Source organism: Charadrius vociferus, unplaced genomic scaffold (assembly GCF_000708025.1).
Source record: "Charadrius vociferus isolate BGI_N301 unplaced genomic scaffold, ASM70802v2 scaffold78, whole genome shotgun sequence".
Classification (NCBI taxonomy): domain Eukaryota; kingdom Metazoa; phylum Chordata; class Aves; order Charadriiformes; family Charadriidae; genus Charadrius; species Charadrius vociferus.
The window spans coordinates 2,206,012-2,211,713 of NW_009649927.1; the positions used below are offsets into that span (position 1 = coordinate 2,206,012).

At 40.8% G+C, this 5,702-nt stretch overlaps 1 protein-coding gene across 1 annotated transcript in view; it reads left to right on the plus strand.

The window, feature by feature from the left end:
• The window catches only part of KCNK1 (potassium channel, subfamily K, member 1), a 10,139-nt gene that overhangs the window by 265 nt on the left and 4,172 nt on the right, over positions 1–5,702 (plus strand). The window lies entirely within an intron of this gene.

A 5,702-nucleotide genomic window follows, 5' to 3' on the forward strand; every position in this document is an offset into this window, starting at 1 on the left:
CCTTCCAGGCTTCATCACCATAGCCTGGGAGAGGCTGTCTGCGGGGAACTTTCAGAGGGCTGTGGCAGCTCTGTTTGCCTGTTGCTTGCTTTACCTGATGTCAGGTCCATTTAGGACATTCAAACATCCGCCCTTCGGGGCAGCCTCTGGGGATTTCTGTGTGGAACCAGCCTGGGTTATTGCAACACAGAATTGCAGCACCTCTGCGTTTTGGCACTAAATGCTCAATTCGGGGCCCTGAAACACCTGTAAGAAGGCCACTGTTTCTTAACAGAGAGAAGACCAATTAATGAGCTACAGGAGGGACTGAACTATGAAGAAAGAAAGCAGTGATGATACAGGACTGCTTAGATTGGTCCAAGCAGTATCTGAGAAGGGTGAGGGGAGAAAACATGCAGTGCCAAGCTAACACAGGGTGGAAGAGTAGTGTGAAATGCTCGTACACAATGCTGGGTTTGACATAGGCTGTTATGAGTTACACGTTGTTGTGAGCTACCTAGAGACTCTGGAAAACAAAGTGTGATGGTATGTAAAAATGGAGGGAGAAAATATATCTTATCTGGAATACGATGATCAATTCTACATATTTCTCTACGAAGTCATCTAACAGGAACAATTAGACACAGGTAAGACAAAAGACAAAATAACTAATAGCTAATAATAATTTGCACAAGAGGGATACAAACCACTGAAAAGTATAGAAAAAGTCATGAGCAAGCCTTTTTAGAAAGTTATAAAAGCAAAAGACTAACTCGAAAGACAGCAAATGGAAGAGTAAATATTTTATTGAATGCATAATTGACCTGTATAACTCACAGCATCAAGATCAATGTAGAAAGATGTAAGCATTTTAAATGACTTTCAAACACAAGCACTTTTGTAGAGTATGATGACATTCAAAATTACATCACAACAGATAAAGACATTTTGTATGTGTACGTAAACTTATAACAGTAGAAGTCCTCCAAGTCATAAGACAGTAAATTACTTTCCCCATATGTGAACAGAACTGAAAGCCAACTGCCTACATTTTGTAGGGTTTTGCTCTTTGTATGATCAATGAAATGTCGTCTGTGTCGAGGAGAGAGGAAACAGAAAAAGAAAGAAAAAAGAAAAGTTTTAAAAACTAAAACTGCATTTAACAGCTAAAAACTTTTACAAAAATGAAAGCTAGATGAAGTGTTGATCTTATTTAATTTGGCAAATCCTGCTGGTCTTGCACGCGTTTTTTCTGTGAGATTTTTTTTAAGAAATGGTACCTCTAAGCAATGAATAGACAATAGAAGGGATTATGTGTGAGTAATATCCTTTTATTTCTGGTGTCACTTTGCTTCTGAGTTTGGGCAGGTTATCTGAGGGTTTGGTTTTTCAAAGGTCAGTGCTCTTAAACGGGTGACTGTTATCTGATATTTGCACTATAGATATGAAAATACAGCATTCAGTAAATCTTGTCTGTCTTCATAATCAGTAACACGGTTATCAGATATGCTACATGGGCAATTTAATTCTAGTCACCCATAGCAAGTCTCCTTGATAGAATGAAGAAATATCTTGGTAACTAGTCCCCTTCTTCTGAGCATCCTATTCTCATAACAAAAAGAATATCTTAGGATTGCTTCTAAACATGGTAGTTTCCACTGGAAAGGGCAAATTGGCATATATTTTATTATCTATTATTTATGTAGAACTAGCATGTGGTAGGCACTTTATGGAGGGATTATAAAGGGTATTTCCCTAAAGAGGTTAAAGTACAAAGAAGCTACGAACAAGGTGTGGGTGCAGAGATGGGAGGCAATAGAGTGCAAGTGTCTAAAAGCAGACATGGAGTATCTCCTGCCTGAAATCTATAATTTCCTGTCTTTTAATGTATGGCTGTATTGTTTGGGGGTTTTTTTGTTATTGGGATTTTTTTTAATTACTTTTGTACAGTGATGACTAAGATTATAGGCATTGCTAGGAAAAGTCACATAAGCAATTTCATACTGGGAAGAATACAGATCTTTTCCTCCCCACTTGCCATAGCCTCAGAAATTGTGACTGCTTTAGCTCTAGCTTTTCAATATCATTATTCCCAAGCAGTGACTCCGCATCTCAAGTAGCAAGCAAACATTGATCACTCATCCATTGCTTTTGGGAGATGTCATCATCTCACTGCTGCTGGTTGAGTGGAGCAATATTCTCTCCTCAGACTGAAACTGTCAGCGCTCTAGTATTATAGTTCCTGTAATTGTTAGCAGCTGAGGAGCAGATACACAGTCCCCTCAGCTATCCCTTCAGTGATGTGACAATCTCACCAGAATGGCAGAACAGGCCTTAGAAGGTAGCATCTGCTTCAGGCATCTCAACTAATTCTGTGAATTGGGAAAATTTCTGTAAGGGTAAACCAGGCAAGCTAGTCTGAGCACCCAGTTTAATATAACCTTGTTGCAAATGTTCCTGTAGTAAAGTCTTTCTCATTCTATGCTTTCCTCTGAGTCTGGGTTGCATACTGTGTAGCACCTGGAAGGAGAATGTCTGTCCTTCAGAAGGAATTATGAGAGAAGTATTGGAGAGGTAACAGAACTCCTCCCCAAGAAACGGCCCGATTGCTGCCTGGGTCAGCACAGAGGCTGGAATTAAATCACCATCAACCTGCTCTGTGCATAAACCAACAAATGTGTCAATTTTTTTTTTTTTTTCGTATGTATGATACAGATGTTTGGGTCCAAATTAGTGTAATTGTACAGTACAAACATATGTTAAATTTGGGAAGCTGGAGCTTGCAAGGGACTTTCTAGGTCTGCAAGCTCAATTTCTGCTTGTCCTATGTAGCCTCATATTATTGCACTTACCATTAAGTTACCAAGCTTTATCAGGCTCCATTTTAAACGTATCTGGGTTCCTTCCCCAGTACTGAAAGTGGATGGCTGCTCCAAAACTCTTCTCTGAAGCTTAGAAACCTTTTCCTAATTTCAAGACTAAATTTATTCATGCTACATCAAAGCTATTTGTTTGTGTGGCAATATTATTCTTCATCTAAAGCATTTCTTTTCCCTTGGTAGTACTTGTATGCTGATGCATTAACAGGGAGATACTATATCACTTTTCAGCCTCCATTCAGCTGTGCCGTGGAAGCCAGCCGCTTTTATCTTCCTCTCATAAAATAGTCTCTATTCCCCTGATAGTTTCAGTAACTTTGTCTGCTCTTCTTCCAGTGTGAATTCATTCTTTAAGTGTGGATATACAGAATGAGGTAGCTTAGTCCAGAGGAGGTCTGAGCTGCATCTTACTCAAATAGCACACCTCTAGTTCTGCTTTACTGAAGACACCTTGATGTGACGGAGCATTGCAGTTGCCTTTTTTGTGTGTGTGTGTCACATGGGTCTGCTTTAGATGATCTACTCAAAGCACACATCTTTCTTCTTTTCCAAACTTGGAGTTGATTGTCTGTCACAAAATGCTTTCAGGAAAATTAAGCACCTGGGGTTGGTCTTCATATGGATGTGAGAAAGGGAAAGACAGAAAACAGTAGGAGAAAATGGTTAGTTCTTGAAGTAGGGCAATGTCACAAGGGTTGTTCCTTGGAGGCCTGCACTGGGGCTTGTGCTGTTCAGTGTGTTCATAAATGATCTCAAAGAGGGAGGTAACAAAGTTTACTAAAGATACAAAATTATTTAAGGCAGTAAGGATGATGGAAGATCTGCAGGGCAAATATGGAATAAAACGGGTCTTGAAAATGAGTGCAGGTAAAATTCAAGTGATACACAAAGCAAAGCCAGTAATAGTTTCACATGTGAAGTGGTGGGATCTGCACTGGTGGATCCCCAGATACCTCTGAGGGGCAAGATCCTGGGGTTCAGATAGACAGGGCCAAGAAAGTGTCAGCTCAGTGCCAGTCAAATGTCCAGTGTTATTAGGGACAGAGTAGAACACAAGGTGAGAAACCTTCTCTGCAGCTTCATAAATCTGATTCAGCTGCGTCTGGCATGCTCTGTGCCGTTCAGGTTCTCTTATCTCAAAATGGATAAACAGAAGGTGAGCAAGAAAAAAAACCTCATTAATTAATACGATTTTCCGTGGTTCAAAAGACTGAGCTTGGGTAAATTATTCATAAGGTCATTAAAATTCAAATACAAATGAAGTTTCCTGTTGGGTTAGCTAACATGGAGAAACTGCACCTCGTGTATTTCGTCTCTAAGACTTTGTATGTTGTAATGATAAGACATTTTGTCCATCTTTCATTGCCTCGAAGTGTCTCTATGCATCTTAGATCAAAAGAACATTTCCTTTTCTTACTCCGCTGGAAAAACAAAAGAACAATGCTTCCACTATTAAATTCATTAATGTAGAAGGGAAATCTCTCATGTTGATTTAAAACCTGAAGGGGCTTGCAGAGCAGCAGGTTTCACAAGGGAGCAGGTGGGGGTTCACAGGAGTCCTTGGGGAATATCTGCCCAGTCCAGTGCTGCAGAGTGAGCCCAGTTCAGAGATCAGAAGCGACATAGCCCTGTACACACTGTGCTCTGCTTGGGCTCCTCAAGATAGCAGTAGCTCTGGAAAATCATAGAATCATAGAATGGTTTATGTTGGAAGGGTCCTTAAACATGATCGAGTTCCAACCCCCCTGCCATGGGCAGGGACACCTCCCACCAGACCAGGTTGCTCAAAGCCCCATCCAGCCTGGCCTTGAACACCTTCAGGGATGGGGCATCCACAACTTCTCTGGGCAACCTGTTCCAGTGCCTCACCACCCTCAGAGTGAAAAAAATTCTTCCTAATATCTATTCTAAATCTCCCCTCTTCCAGTTTGAAGCCATTACCCCTCATCCTATCACTAGATGCCCTTATAAAAAGCCCCTCTGGCCTTCTCCGTGTGTTGTGTAGGACCCCTTGAGGTACTGGAAGGCTGCTATAAAGTCTCCCCGGAGCCTACTCTTCTCCAGGCTGAACAGCCCCAACTCTCTCAGCCTGTCCTCATAGGAGAAGTGCTTCCCAAAAATGCATCGTTGTACAGCACTAGTGTAACCCAAATGAGTTGGCAGATTTGGGGCTGCAGAATTACTAGGGCCTGTCTGTGCTTGCTTGGTTTGATATCAGTGGAAAGACTGCCCAAACTAGATTTCAAGAGATTTCCTCTTTCTTGCTGCAATTTTTTTTTTGTTGTTGTTGTTTTTGGCAAGTAGAAGAAAGCATTCCTGGTTTATGCTGGATTTACTGTTCTTTTCTGTGCCTATGATTTACATTCAGAACCAGGCTATTGGGCAGAGTGCGCTTTGGCAGCATAGCTGCTTGCGCCGGGTACAAGTGTAATTGCACACATTTGTGGAGTTGAGATTGCTGGCCATGATCAGCCTGTACAACAGTGGATACATTCCTGCACCCCAAACAGATCACTATTGATACTTCTAGTATGTAAATGACTAGGCAAAAAATCCAGCCACTGTAGTTAAATCCCAGGAGTTTTGCTGTGAAAATGTTTGTTCTGCTTTTAGATATATTTGATGGATTATCATCTAAACACCTTGTGGAAGCATGGAAGTATGTAGCCTGGAATGCTGATTATAATACTACTTTGTAATTTAATGATTTTCACAAAAGGTCTTTAGAGTGTTTTACTACAAAGTTGATCTAGGAATATTTTTCTGAAGTATGGATTATTCCATTTGACAAGGTGGGTAAAAGTAGTTACATTGCTTTGAAAAACTAAACAAAAAGGTCAGCAG